This window comes from Pseudorca crassidens, chromosome 14 (genome assembly GCF_039906515.1).
Source record: "Pseudorca crassidens isolate mPseCra1 chromosome 14, mPseCra1.hap1, whole genome shotgun sequence".
NCBI lineage: Eukaryota > Metazoa > Chordata > Mammalia > Artiodactyla > Delphinidae > Pseudorca > Pseudorca crassidens.
In genome coordinates this window covers 3,204,958-3,220,073 of record NC_090309.1, presented here as the reverse complement: position 1 = coordinate 3,220,073, position 15,116 = coordinate 3,204,958, and the positions used below count along the sequence as shown (strand labels likewise).

Below are 15,116 nucleotides of genomic sequence, written 5' to 3'. Positions count from 1 at the left end.
GCCAATTCCTGTCTGTGGGGATGTTAAATAGTATAAAATAACCGTTTAAAAGACATGCAGAGGTTTTGTGTGTGTGTTTTTTTTTTCCTTTTTACTCTTCAGAAAATAAGTTTGTTGGCAGTGGTTCCTGTCACCAGAGTTGCCCAGGGAAATTGTGCTGGTAACTTAACCCTAGTTGGGGTGTGTGTGCACGTGTGTGAACAAAACTAAAATTTAAATAACTTGAGCTGGCTGGGAATATAGCAGAATTTAACCGTAAACCTCACGTAGTTGCCATAGTTTTAGCCATTTCTGTGGCAATGTGCCTGCTGCCCTCACTCCTTCCTGACAGGAGTCGCCCCTGGGGTGATGCTGGTTCTTGGCTTTCTTGCCCCCAGTATAAGCATCGCTTACCTGGAGAACTTGAGTCTGGTCTTTATTAACTTGGGATGCTTTCTCTAAGTAAGTCCCTTTCCCCTGCGAGTTTCGAGTTGCGAGAGGGGCATTGTTTGGGAGAGAAAGGATGCCCAGGGGAAGGGGGAACCTAGTGTGAGTCTCTGGGCACCCCAGTGAGTAGGGAGTCAACATCAAAAGCACAGGACACACCTGAGGTAGGTTTGGAGCTTCCCGAGGTCCCCAAATGAGACATTTACAGAGGACAAAAAAGAATAGCTGTTTTCCACGTTTCATTGTTGTAGCCACAAAATAACAGGACGAACACTGAGAGGAAAGAAAACACATCTTTTAATTCAAAAACAAAAACAAAAGGGCAAGGGATGTTTTGACGAAGAGCTTCCTGGGAGATCCAACATTTGTTCTGTCCTGCAGGACTGTGTCCCTCCTGGCAGAAGACAAGCCCATTTAGCCGACTGGGACACTGCACTCTGAAATAGAATAGATACTCATTTCAAAGAGCTCGCCTTGCGCCAGCACTGAAATAAAAGATGCCCAACCTGTCACCCTCAGTCCACCTAGGTTCAGGCAGGGCAACTTCCAGGTGTGAAGGGGAGCCAGGCAGGGTCCTTCCATTCTGCCCATGTGAGAATCTCGGAGGGAGAGTCTATGCTTCATTTATATTTCCAAGGTTGAAAACTCTCCAGCAGAGTTTTTAAAAAATAAATAAATTAGGTCTAATCGGAAAGTATCGTGTCACCCAGAAACTAACAAAATGAAACTAAATGTCTTACTAGCTTGGTCTTGAGAATCTGTAGGTTACAACAGGGAAACACCCATCAGTAAAGAAAACAACACCTACAAACTCTTTTTAGTTAACGTTTTGGGGGAGAAATCTTTCAAACTTGCTCGGGCCATCCTACTGATTATGCTTTGTACTTCTCCAAGATTTCTTCCAAACAGGGCTTTAAAAAACTGTTTCAAACCTGAGAGATGTCTTTAACTCTTCCAGGAACTATTTAATAGTTGTCCTGGATGTTTTTCACAAGAGAGGGAGGCTAAGCAGATAGCCTTGGGTCCAGTGACATCTGGGGGAGAGGAGGTGGTGGGGACTCAAGGCACACCTAAAATGGGGTTTTTGATTTTCAGTGGGGGAGCCTCGCAGGTCAGCACTACTTACTTGTGTACCTGAACTCACAGGCTTTCCTCTGTTTATCAAGGAGGAGGGCCTGCAGGTCTGCAGGTGAGGGGGGTGGAAGTGAAGGGAGAGAGACCAGAGGACAGATCAGTTACCTCTCCCTTTGTTCCTGGGCCTTGAACTGGGACTTCAAGAAGGGGGAAGAAAAGCGCCTCCCCCCCAGTGAAGCCGCCACATCCGTGTGCATCACCCTGACACCCCTACCCCAGCCCAAAAGCCAAGTGCTGGCTGACTGGGAGCAAACTGGTAACCCGAGGAATCCCCGTGTGAGTGTGTTACGTAACATACAGAACTTTCTGCGGGGAGAGGTGCTCACACTTGATTTTTCTCCAAATGTCTATGTGCAGGCATAAAGGCCTAGAAGGAAGGAATGGAGACAAATTAAATAGCTTTAATTTAAAAACACTAGGGAGAAACGGGAGATGTGTAGCCACATACGACGACGCATGCAAGCCTGTGTGTGTGGGAACAGTCATTCTCTGTACCTCCTGTTTGCCAGAGTAGCCTTTAAACACCCTGCATCCAGCTGTACTTTGGCTAAAAGAGGAGTTGTACCTAATTTGGGGGCTGGGAGAGGGCCACCCTACCCGGGAATACCGGGCCCTGGTGGCCCTGTTGCCAGTAGGAGTCAAGTTAGTTCACGGCCGTGTTATCCTTAACCTGCTCTTTTCGTCTGAATCCTCAAATTCTTACCGTGGGAGGGCAGGTGACCCCCTACCCATGGCCCTGCTGTGCGCACCCCGGTCGCCCCGGCCTGTGGCTAGAAAGCTGCTCCTTCACCAGCAGCAGGAGGCCGCCGGCGCCGCCGCCGCAGCCCGAGGTCACATTCAGAAACCCTGTTCTGGGAGAACCTGGCCCCAAAGGCGAAGGCGGTGCAAACCGTGTTCATTTGCCCCAAGCGCGAAGGGGAGATGTAACCGAGGGACGAGCATTTTGCAGGAGGGGATCTGGAGCGGGGCAGTTGATCCGGGCAGGTTCCCTGCGCCAGGCCCTCTCTGCAGGGGTTGGGGGGGGCCGGGGGGTGATGGGGGTGGAAGGGCCCGGGAGGGGGAGCTGCCGAAGGCGCGCAAGCTGACAAAGCTGGAACAAAGGCTTCGCGCAAAAGTAGTACCAAGGATCTTTAAATCATCACACACCTTACAGGCGTGTCCCCAGCTCCCGGGACGGAGAGTCCGTTGATCGTCCCCCCGGGCTCCGCGGACGTGCCCGGGCTGCCAATGGTGCGGGGCTGCCTGCCGGGCGTCGCAGCCTCGGCCCCGCGCTCCGCCGCGAGCGAGGGCGCGTGGCTGGTCCCCCGGCGGCCCGGTGAGGCGCTGGTCCCGTTGGGCAACATGCGTCGCCCCCGGTTGGCCCCGGGAAGGTGGTGGGCTGCGGTCCGGGCCGGCGGTGCCAGGGTGCCCGGCGGTGCCTGGGTGCCCGGCGGTGAGGCCTAGAGCTCTGCGCACGCCTCCCTGTCTCCCCACCCGGCCAGAGCCGAGCGCTGGAGAAGGGAGCTCGTGGGGTTGGCGGCGTCTGAGTCACCAGGGCCTTGGCAAGGAAAGCAAGCGGTACGCGGTGGCGAGGACGCCCCCAGGACGCGCTGCTGGGGCGCTCACGGAGGCAGGTGGGCCTTTCCCAAGGCCTCGGCCTGGGCCCTGCGCCCAGTTCCTCGGCCCCTGCAGCCCGCGCCCCGCACGCCGCCGCCACCGAGCCCTAGCGGTGACCCTGCGCCCCAGCGCAGCCTGGGCCGCCAGCTGCCGGGTGGGAATACGTGGGTAGGAGTTGCGCCCTAGCCCCGGGATCGGGCAAAGTTGCGACCAGCGCAGGGGAGTGGGTGCCTGGAGAGCGGGAACACCTCAAAGAACCGTGCCTTCCCCCTCACTGCCCCCGCTGGGTTCCAAGGCTCCCAGGGCACTACCCACGTTTCCCTGGGAACTCGGGGGCCCAGGAGTGGGGTTCAGTGAGACAGGCGGGAAGCGAGAAGCTCAGGGTCCGAGTTCAGGACCCGAAGTAGGTGGAGGAACGCATCAGGCAGAGGTGTCCCTCCACCCGTGGGTGGATGAGGACAAAGTGGGTGACGGGGACAAAACCTTGGGAGAGAGGTAGAAGCGGGTATACTATGTGGTCAGTGACTCTCCTCGGAGGTGTTTCCTTTCTTTAATTCAACCCAGGGGGAGGCCCTGGGAATGGCTGACGACCTGGGCATCCAGCTGCCAGCACCCACCCCTCCAGGCCTCCCAGCCCCCCCGAGCTGCCCAGAGCAGGAGGTCTGCCGAAGGTGGCTCCAGCCCTCGGGCCAGGCCTCCGGACGCCTCCCACTACGCCCTCCTCCTGGCCTGGGCTGGGCCGGGGCTTCGACCCCACAAATGGCCCCTGCGGAGGGGCCTGCTCGGAAATTCCACCCAGTCCGCCCAGCCTGAGTGACACTGGCTCCTACCCCCGGCTACATACAAGTGCAAATGAGATGCATTTCGGCTGATCAGTCCACTGTATTTTCTGCAACTTAACGTGTCTGCGTCTTGTCAACTCCTCTAGTTGGGAAGAATAGCAGAAATTTTTAAAGAGAATTTCTTGTGTGTGTGTGGTTTCCAGCTACAATTCCATCCAGGGAGATGGGTGGGAGTGGAGACAAGGAGGCTTGCTGACATGAACAACATGATATAAACCCTCCTGAAGTGCAACTTTAAGGCACAAAGAAAGGAAAAAGAGGTGGGGGTGTGTTGCGGTCGCTGACTAGAGACCTGGGTGAAACTTAGGTGCATCTGGCTGGGGAAAGTGTCAAGCTCTAAGTTTTCTTTTTGAGAACAAAATTCATTTGTACTTACTTGGGTGGAGGGGACGGATCAAACTCCTTCCCCCAGCTAACCTGACATCTTGAACAGTGCGTTTGGGCTACTTAATGGGGGTGAGTGGGATCCACAGGGGAGGTGGGGAGAAGTTTGCTGACACCACAGAGGTCCTATCTGGGTAAAGCGTTTGCTGTCCTCTGTATGTCAATTTCCAAACCAGGTGTAAGTAAATTGAGGAAACGCCTCCAATTCTCACCAGATCCGCCCCACCCTGCGTTTCCTGGGAAAGCAAGTCCTCTCAGACCCTGATGATGTGGGCCTTCTGTAAGGTAAGGCGAGGGACCAAATGGCCTCTGGTATTCTGCCCCCAGCCACCTCGGAGGGCTCCCAGGGCCCTAGAACCCTGGTAGGACACAGGGCCAGCTCCAGCCTCCACGCCTTCCCCTCTTCACAGGTATTTGCAGTCTCAGGCTTGTCTGCAGCTGACCCAAGGAAGCGGAACAGCAGAATTTCGGAGCCCTGGCCCTCTCCCTGCCACCAGACTCAGTGGTGGGCAGGGCCCAGACTGCCCCGCGTTACAGGAGCTGCGTGCCAGCCTCTAGCCCCCTCTTCCCTGGGATTCTCAGGGTCAGCAGGGAATTTGTTGTTGAGTATGGAGCCGTCGTGTTAAGCCTCTGGGGTCGGCCGCCCTCTCCGAGGAGCTGTAGCAGGACTCTCAGGACTCCAGGGTCTTATGTGGACTGCTGACAGCCTGAGCCAGGCAAAAGGAGCCACTGGCAAGAGCATACCCCAGGCCCACTTCATTCAGGTGAGGTTTGGGGACTTGTCAGGTGTCCAAGAGGAGCCCGCACCATCCAGTTACCTGTGGAGGACCCCTTCCCTGCTGTCCTCCTGGGCTGAGGTGCGAGGTACCCTCACTGCAGGGCAATTAACTCTAACAAAACAGAATGGGGTAGGGTCAAGTGCTTCACCTGGAGAGCGGGGGCCCACCCAGCACTCTGAAACCATCCAACCACTCACGCCCCTTTAGCAGGACTCTACTGGTCGGAAGCAGCTCAGGTTTCTGCCGTGCAGCCTGGGCATTTCCATACCAGCCTGGTAAATACATCAGAACCAGATGTGCGCCGCTGCTCTGGCTTCCACCAGGAGCCAGCGAGGTGCTGGGGAGATGTCCTGAACGCATTCACTGCCTCAGCTCACCCAGTGTCCTGACAGGCTAGCAGGAAGGGCTGAACGCTGGGGAACGAGCAGAGGTGACCCGACACCTCCGACTGCCCCGTGGCTGAGCCTGCCTGCGTCATGGTGGCTGGCCAGGGCCCCTGCAAGCTGCCCTCCCTTCTCACTGTGGACTCCCAGTGGCGATGTATTCCCTCCCTCCCTCCCTGCCACCTCCTCCCATCCCAGAACTGAGCCTGGATTTCCGTTTGGGGTGAGAAGCGGTGTCAAGAAAGAGGCAAGGGGGGCTGGTGAACCATCTTCAGCCTCAGTAGCCTTTACACCAACAGATGAGTCTCACTAACCTTTTCTTTTGAACAGTCACTCAGCCTGTGACAGGCTAAAACCATGTGAACCCATGAGCAAAAAGAAAATCTTTTTTCAGACCAAGTTCCTTATTTCTCCTTTGCTCCCTGAGTTCACCAGCCCTCACTTCCCCAGTTCCCAGCCTTCCCGATATCCATGAGTCCAGCTGAAGATTTAAAACACTTGTTTCTTCAAATCTTCCAGGGCTCTCAGTATTACCAGAGGAACTGGAGAGAGAACGCACCCTCCCTTCCAATCCCCCCACGACCAAATTCTGTATCCAAACCAAATAACCACCACCATCAATTACACTTCGCATAACTTGACGCAGCCAGAAGTGAAGACTCCGTTATTTACCAGAAGTAGAAATCAACTTTACTGAAAGAAAGAAATTCAACCTTGACCATGGGATACCTACTGGAGAGCTCTTTGAGAACTTCATCCGTCTTCTTACCTCCTTTACGGGAGGTAACTCCAATCATTAGTAATACAGTCATTAATAGTCATTAATAGTCATTATTGGCACTTAATTGCTTGGTCTGATGGGTGCTTTAGTTATGACACTATTTAGTTTCCTGGAGAAGTAGAGGTGGTCCAGGATCAGTGAAGGGAAGCCATTTGCAGGCAACTTTTTCCAGCAGAAGGGAAAGTACTTTTGATATACTTGCAGACATGTGTCTCACACATTTTTTTCCCTGCCTTTTGTAAACTAAGAATAAACATTACAGATCTGGGTTTTAATTTATCCAGATGGGATCATAAAGTACCTAGGAGATTTCATAGATATGTGTGTGTGTGTGTGTATATATATATATATATATATATACACACACTCACACTATAGAATATATATACACACTATTTCATATATATTTCATATATATACAAACACGATAGAATATATATACACACTATAGAATATATGTATACATAAACGCACACCTTAGAGTTAAGGACACAAAGGCTGTTCACACTGAAAGGTGGAAAAGAAACTCAATACCAAAGCAGAAAGAACTGAACCGCCAGCAGAATCGAGTAGCTGAGCAAGTTCACTTTATTCCTTCGCAGGAAGAGGGTCAGCGGCGGCGAGGGAAAGTTGCCCCGGGTCTTTGCAGAGGGACACGGCTGCGAGGCGCGCCAGACCTTCCCACCAGCGGCCGCCTGGGCTCCAGGCTTCGCGACCCCTCGTCCCTTATCACCTCCCCATCCCCCCCCACCCACCCACCCACCCTCACACACACGCTCCTCTCTGCCGGGGTCTCCGTTTCCACCTGGCTCCCCAGTTCAGAACCCAGCCAGCCGGAGGCCTGCCTCTGCCAGGCGGCCCTCCCCCTCCGCCGCCGGGCCGGCTGCCCGCTCCCCGCGCTCTGGACTCACCCGGCGCGGTCCTTCCATCCACTGCGCACACAGACAGGAAACCGGCCTCAGTCGGGGCAACTGAATTTGAAACCGCACTTGGTCGATACCATCAAAGACAAGAGCGTACACTTGGGGCTCAGAGCTCCCGAGCCCGCTTCTAGCAGAAAACCGGGTACGGGGCGGGGCGGGGCGGGGGGGAAGGCGGCCGGGGCCAAAATCGTCCTTCCGACCGCGCCGCCCGCTTTCTTAAGGAAATGAACGCGACGGGCCGCGCGCCCCAGCCCGTTTCTCGCCCCCGGCCCACCGGCCCCCGGTCCCCGTCGCGGCTGCGGGGACCCGGGCGCGGGGCTCGCGTCCGCCCCGCCGGCCCGCGCCTGGCATTAAATATTCATAGAGATCGCTACTTTCTTAAAGGAGAACCCACCGCGCGGGAAAGTTCACAGCCAAGTGTAGGCACAAAGGAAGGTCTCGCTGCTGCGTGTTCCGGGTCTGGGAGACGCACCCCTTTCCTCGGCAGGGCCCGCGCAGGCGACATAAGGAGGAGCCTAAGGGACGGGAGAGCGTGATCAAGTCACTTTTCGTGGAGAGGGTGGAAGGGGAGCCGAACTTGGTGGCGGAAGGAAAGCTCGCTCCCTGATCCCCGAACAGTTACTTAGAAATTAACCGTCGCGTTTTACGCCCCAGAGTCCCAGGAGCTTTTTTTTTTTTTTTTTTAGGAAGGCTGCTTGAGCTTCACCCGGGCTCCACCCGCATCGGGGACAGCAAGAAAGTTTGCCCCGTGTTGTTGGAAACGCGAGCGCCCACGAAGTTTATTAAACCTCGTACCGAACCACAATTTCTGCGGAACGGTTCAAACACACAACCGACCCCGCACCTGCCCGCTTCCCCGCAAAGCAGAGGCCGGGCTCGCGGAGAGCGGGGCGGCCAGTCGAGGAGCAGCGGGCGGGCGCGGTCTGGAGGCTTGTGTCTGCGCCCCGGTTCCCACCTGGCGCGTCCCCGGCCCCAGGGCCCCCGCAGCCTGAGCCCCAGCCTCGCGGCTCCTATCCCCGGAGCGCGGCCGGGCCCCGGGACCGAGCGCGAGTGGGCGGAGGGGCGAAGGGTCGGAGGCCGCGGCCAGCGAGCCGAGGCCCAGCGGGAGCTCCCCGCCCGCGCCCCGGGCCTGGTTATGCGGCCCCGTGGGGTCGGCCTCGCGCGCCCTCGCCGGCAGGCTGCGTCCCCCCCCGGCCCGCGGGGCTTTGTGTGCCCGGCCCGGCGCACTTTCGCGAGTGGTCGGAAAGCCTCGAGCGCCATCTAACGGGAGCAGCCGAAGCTGCCGCCGGGCTGAGGTGGGGACAAGCAGCGCGGCCCGGGCGGGGCCTCCCCACCTCCTCGCGCGCCGGCCGGACGCCACCCCCGGCGCGCGCACCGCACACGCGCTTGGGAATCTGGAGCCCCCGAAGCCCGCCTCCCCCGGGGCGGGGGTGGGGGTGCAGCGGCTGCCTGGCCGCCCGGGACCGTTCCCTGCGCCCCTGCCCTCTCCTCCCTTCCGCGCGCCCCAGGCCACGGGAGACGAAGGCTCGTCTTGCACCTGCCTTATTAGGGCCCTGGTGTCCTTCAAGCGCTTTTTCCTTTTGGCCCGCGATGGAAGGTACTAAGAAGTCCCCGTCGGGAGCACCAGTTTTCCGAAAGAAACAGCCACTTAACGAAGAGGTCTGCAGCCAAAGAAGCTTCCAGAGGGATGGGGAAAGGCGATGAAAGAGGATAATGGTAACAAACAAAACAGAAGTGCCCAGCTGAGGGAGATTTGGTTCTGCTGGGGCCTCACGGGAGCTTCCGTGGCTGCTACTTGGGAGCGGCTGTTTGGCGGGGCGACAGGTGGGGAAGCCCTGCAGGGGCCTCTGGGGAGGGCGCAGGGAGCCGGGCGCAGGAAGGGACGGAAGAGAGGAGCCGGCACCCCAGAAGATGGGCCGGAGCTTGAGGAGACTCAGGCCCCCTGAGCGTTCCAGGCCACCGTGGCGGGCCAGCCGTCCTGGGCGGTACACGTGGCGGCCATGCTCTCCTGTCAGCTCAGGGACTTCCGCAGAGTTGGGAAGTTGGCAGAAGGACTGGCATCCCTGACAAGGCCCAAGCCGCCCTCTCCGCACACCCCGTAGCTACCGTCTGCCCTGAGGTTTCCAGTGGAGGTGACCTGTCTCCGTGCCTCCAAGTAAAGGGCCAGAGGCAGGGAAGGCCGGTGGGCAGCCTGAGACCCGCCGCGTGGGCCCTGGTGATGAGACCAGAGGGACTGGAGTCTAGATCCCCCCGACTCCCGGGAACGCGGGGCATCTCCCCAGTCCAGGCCCAGAGGCGGTGAAGAGCTGAGAGTTTTCTGCCCTGCCTTCCTGGGGACTGGAATGCCTGTTCTTCCCTCAAGTATGTCAGGAGGGTAGAACATGGTGTCAGATGGACAAACAGTTTTTATTGTGGTAAAACACACATACAGTTCACCATCTTAGCCATTTTTACGTGTACAGTTCAGTGGCGCTAAGGACATTCCCTCTGTTGTACCACCATCACCACCATCCACTGTCATCTTCCCAAACTGAAACTCTGTCCCCATTAAGCACTAACTCCCCCTCCCCTCCCCCAGCCTCGGGCACCCACCATCCTACCTTCTGTCTCCATAAACTGGACTACGGGTCCCTAATATAAATGGACTCATAGAATATGTGTCCTGGCTTATTTCACTTAACATAATGTCCACGGCATACATTGTAAAGCAATTACACTCCAATAAAGATGTTAAAAGAAAACAAAAGAACTCAGTCCTTTTTAAGGCTGAATAACAGTCCATTGTATGCATAGATGACGTTTTGCTTCTTCATTCATCTGTTGATGGACACCTGGGTTGACACCACCTTTTGCTATTGTGAATCATGTTGCTTTGAAAGGGCATGGACAAATATCTCTTTGAGATCCCACTTTCAGTTTGTTGGGGTGTATGCTGGATCATATGATGATTCTCTATTTAATTTGGGGGGGAGACTGCCCTGCTGTTCTCCACAGTGGCTGCACCCCTTTACATTCCCACCAGCAGTGCCCGAGGCTTCCGATTTCTCCACGACCTCAGCAACACTTGTTATTTTCTGTTTTGGCTTTTGAAATAAGAGCCGTCCTAAGGGTGGGAAGAGGCATCCAACTGTAGTTTTGAAACGTTTTTAAGTGTAACTATAGAAACATAAAGAAATCATATTAATAAGGCAAATTGGCCATGGATTTTAGCAGAGTGGAAACATCCTGGTGACTCTCTCAGTGTTTAGTCTAATTTACCAAAGGGGAAAAGGGGAGAAACCGCCATGAGAGAGGGGGGCGTGCAGACCTAGCACCATCTATGATCACTTCTAATCACCTCTCTTTCTAATCACGAGCTGGAAAATCGAGGGGCTATCATATTAGCGAGCCCTATTCCTTTCTTTGTTTCCAGAAGGAGACCAGAGATTCACCCCCTCTTAAATAGGGAGGAGAAAAGAAAAAACATGTGCTTGTCTTCTTCCTGGATTCTTTCAATTATTCCACTTGGAAGCGATGCTGGTGTCCCTGACATGGGCCATGGGGGGTGGTGGGGCTGCTGGAAACCCCTGAAGTCCTCTTTCCTAGGGAAGGGCTAAGAAATAGCAAGTGCGCATGCCGGAGAGCAGCCGTTCCACCCCGACTCCCTGGCTGGGGGCTGCCTTCCTACAGCACATCCTCTGCTTCCTCACATGGCCCTGGTGGCTGGTGAGCCCAGCCAGCTGTATTTAGAAGTTCCTTGTGGTGTACTTACAAAGTGCCCCGTCCTCCTTTCCTCTTCTTTTTAATATTACAGCCTGTGGAGACAGGTCAGGGTTTTTACTGCCCACATTTTAAGTGAAAATATCTAGAGTGGGCACAAGATAATCGGTGGCCAGGACTGTGGTACCAGGGTCACAGCTGAGGCTCCCAGCCCGAGCGCCGCCTTGGCCACTGAACCACACTGTTTCTTTCATCCGACAGGAGGGCTGGCGCAGGACACAGATGAGAGAGACCAGAGCAGCCAACCTTGGCAGAGGCCTTGACCTCCCTTCTGCCAGCAGGCCAACCCTGCCCCTTGCCGCGCAGCCAGAGCTCCGCAGTGTCGCAGGGGGCATGGAGGGAGGGGGCTGGGCACACCCTTGGGGAAGGGTGTCTTGGAGGCCTTCCCAGCGCCTCGGCTCTGCGTGGTATCTGGCCCTCCCCTTTAATTGCAGCGGCTGCTCCCCAGAGAGAAGGGCACACTGCCCATCAGGGGCTCCGAAACAAGACAAAAGAAAAACTCACGACTGTGCCACACGCGTGCACACACAGTCATTCCCTCTCCCCTTGTTAAAGCTACCTCCACGTGAAAGAGAAGATGCCGGAGGATTACGTCTGGGGGCGCTGGGACTGAGAGACCTCTCGGCATTCTGAAAGGGTTTTGTACTGTTTGGATCCAAGCCATTTGTTTCTAGAGAGAATCACATGGGGTATAGGAGCTCGCTTCTTCCATTTGCAATGGCTTATTAAGTATAAGCATCTCTCTCCTCTGTTTACTGAGTGATTAGCTCCCCCTCCAATGACCCGGCCGGGGGAAATAGCCAAAGTATACCCTTAACACACAGTTACCCCGCAAAATGCCCTTCCCGTACCCCTGGAGACCACAGGCAGGACTCGTGGTGAATTTTAGTGTCTTCTTTTAATGGTCCACAGCGAGGAACTCCACTGATGGTACTGTGTCACTAATGCCACCCACACTTCCACGTTCCGCTCCAGTCCCAGTGGGGAGACAGAAGTGGTACCTAGTATAACAAAGGCAGGCCTGGGCTGTGCCCTCTGCCAGCGGCTTGGCGAGGAGGCCACAGTCTCAGGGCTCACTTGTTGTCACGGAATCTTGTCTGCTTTTCCCACAGAAGATTGTTCTTCCTGTTCCCGCAGGACAGGACAAAGAAAAACAAAGTTTCCTTCGTGCACCTGGATGCCGGCAGTTGAAAACTCTGGAAACTCAATAAAGATTAACCAGGTACTGGCTGATTAGTAGCTGGTGGCCTGGCTGAACCGGCTGGTTTCTCGTAGGTCCATTTAGTATAAGGACGGACCACTGGGCGTGCAGACCCAGCCTCCATCAGCCAGATTGCAAAGGTCAGAGTGAAAACAAAATCATGCGATTTACCCAGATTTCAGAGACTGAATTCACTTGTAAGGTTTGGTCTGGAAAGAAGGATGAATGATTTCCGACTACGTGGATTCTTTTTCCTCCCTGCCAATTTCTTTATAGTGATATAGAGAAAGCCTAAGATATATCGTCCCTACTGTTAGATCAATACGGTCTACCTGCCTGTACCATAGTAGAGACTGTAGTGACATAATTAAACCAAACTATTTTCAACCTCTTCCATATTCTCAGCGGAATATTATTCCACATTATTAAGCTTTTGTGATGGGGCTGCGCTCTCACTCTTGTTAGAGTTAGAATTCTTCTGTGGGGGTGTCTCTATTGTGTGGATCTGGTCTTCTTTTACACTTGGTAGAACACAGGACTGAGGCAGATGCCGTAGATAGGAGTCGGCATCTTGTCTAAGGCTTGGGATTATCTCATCTGCCAGTCACTCCAACCTTACCATCTCCTGAAGACAAAGAGACCTCTCAGGTCACATTACTGAGTGGGAGGGGTCGGGGGTGGGCGGCAAAGACAGACTTGAGCTCTGTTTGAGCTCAAGGTTCACTGCACTGCATCCCATGATTTGCGTGTGTGTATCACACCACACACACAGCGCACATGACATAAACAGGATACACAACACACACAGCACATACCACACACACCTATGTGTCTAGTTTTTTTTTTTTGGCTGCGTTGGGTCTTCATTGCTGCGAGCAGGCTTTCTCTAGTTGCAGCGAGTGGGGGCTACTCTTCGTTGCGGTGCGCGGGCTTCTCACTGGGGTGGCTTCTCTTGGTGCGGAGCACGGGCTCTAGGCGTGCAGGCTCAGTAGTTGTGGCACGCGGGCTCAGAAGTGCTGGCTCGTGGGCTCTAGAATGCAGGTTCAGTGGTTGTGGCGCACGGGCTTAGTTGCTCCGCGGCATGCGGGAATCTTCCTGGACCAGGGTTCGAACCCATGTCCCCTGCATTGGCAGGTGGATTCTTAACTACTGCACCACCAGGGAAGTCCCTCACCTGTGTGTCTTAAGTCGCATTTGGGCTCTGAGCCCGATTCCTTCTCCTCTGGGAGTCTGGGAGACCAGGTCATTGAAAGGGACGTGAGCTGGCGTGGGTGTGACATGGCTGCCCAGGCTCGCCTGGCCTCTGAGATGAAGCATGGTTATCTCAGGTGAGAGCAAGTGGTAGAGGAGGGAAAGCTGGCCTTTTGTTTTGGGGGGGTTGGTTTGTTTGTTTTTTGGCCAACCCTTGTGGCATGGGCATGTGGGATCTTAGTTCCCAGACCAGGGATGAAACCCACGCCCCCTGCAGTGGAAGCTCAGTGTCTTATCCACTGGACCGCCAGGGAAGTCCCCTGGCCTTTTGTGTTTCTGATGCATAGTCTGCTATTTGTTCTCTCATGTTGTTTTTCAAATCTTTTTGAGGAAAAAGCACACACACACGTTACCCATCTCAGCTGGGCTAAGAGAAATCCCCAGAAGCAAGTTTTTCCCACGTTTGGGCCGGAAGATGGCTGCCCAGTCCTTTGGCAAGCAGGACAGCGCAGCAGGTCTCGAAGAAAGAGGGGCCCTGGGGGAGAGGGCGCCAGGTCCCTTCCTGTCCACGGGGCCTCCTCCCGCCGCCACGGCCTCTGTGCTCTGTCTTCACCACAGAGCCCCGTCCCACGGGTGCCAGTGTTCTCTTCACACCTGCAGAGGGCGCAGGTGATGTGTCCGGTCCCAGGACGAGTGCAGCCTGTCTTCCTGGAGCATCAGGCACCATGTGATTCTTTGGGGGACAAGTTAAGTCATTTAACTGATAGATAATTTCAAACTCTACCTTTAGATAGAAACAAGCATGGATCTATTATACAATAGCATACAAAATCATCCTATGATTTAAAAACAAAAACCAAGACTTCAGATGCATTTTGTGATTGGAGATGATGGCTTTGGACCAATATCTGGCCCTTCTTCTCGTCCAAGGCACATGGAGTTTCTTCTGACATTAGTGATATTTTGGCGGAAATTTTTGAGAATACTGCCTTTCGGCATATTTCCCCCCTCCTTTATGTGGTTGGGATTGAAGTTTCAGGGCATTATATTTTAAGATTCATCCTCTTCCCACCCACCTCCACCCCCTACCACATAGACAGATTTGGGGCCACCTGTTCACTCCACAGCCAGGAGGATGGAAAGATGCCTTGTGCCAGATTCTCGCCTGCATCCTGCGTACTCTGCAACAATGCCCTCCAACGTGACGGGAGGAGAACGCTCCCTTGGCTCCACTGCCAGGTTCTGCTTGGACGGAGCACAGGCTGTACAACGATTAACTCCGTGGGACTGGCTGGAGGGGCACCATGTTCTGGGGGAACAGCCCAGGGGTCCCCCTTGCGCCTTCACGTTCCCTGCCGGCTTCAGGGCGCGCTCTGTGCTGGCCCACGCTCCCCGCCAAGGTCTGTGGCCGAGTTTGTATCCATTTTGCTGGTGTCATCAGTTCCTTCCCTTTAGAAGTGTTCGTATGAGTCTCCTCTTGTTTCTTGGGCATCACCATCCATTCCTTTCTGATTTGTTCTCCACTCTGCACCCAGGAATGGGTGCAGAGCCCAGAGAAGAAGGACAACCTCTGCGCTCTGCTTTCCTTTTTTCTCCTTAAGATCTGGTCTGTTTGGTTGGCTCAGTCCTCTGAAAACTCTGACGGGCGCTGTGGTCCAGAGCGAGTCCCACGGGCGATGTTCCCGCCTCTTCCCGCAGCCAAGGGCTTGGACAGGGT

General features: G+C 55.0%; 1 long non-coding RNA gene across 3 annotated transcripts; it reads right to left on the bottom strand.

Moving 5' to 3' along the window:
- Positions 1-700: 700 nt before the first annotated feature.
- On the bottom strand, positions 701-7,896 carry LOC137205841 (uncharacterized). Of its 3 annotated transcripts, XR_010934308.1 has the most exons (3): positions 7,643-7,896; positions 7,237-7,296; positions 701-1,927 (listed from the first exon to the last, which is right to left on the bottom strand). It is a non-coding gene; the product is annotated as an uncharacterized lncRNA (long non-coding RNA). The 3 variants fall into 3 exon arrangements; XR_010934306.1 differs by lacking the exon at positions 7,643-7,896 and having other exon boundaries at positions 7,237-7,629; XR_010934307.1 differs by lacking the exons at positions 7,237-7,296; positions 7,643-7,896 and adding an exon at positions 2,707-5,724.
- Positions 7,897-15,116: the final 7,220 nt, after the last annotated feature.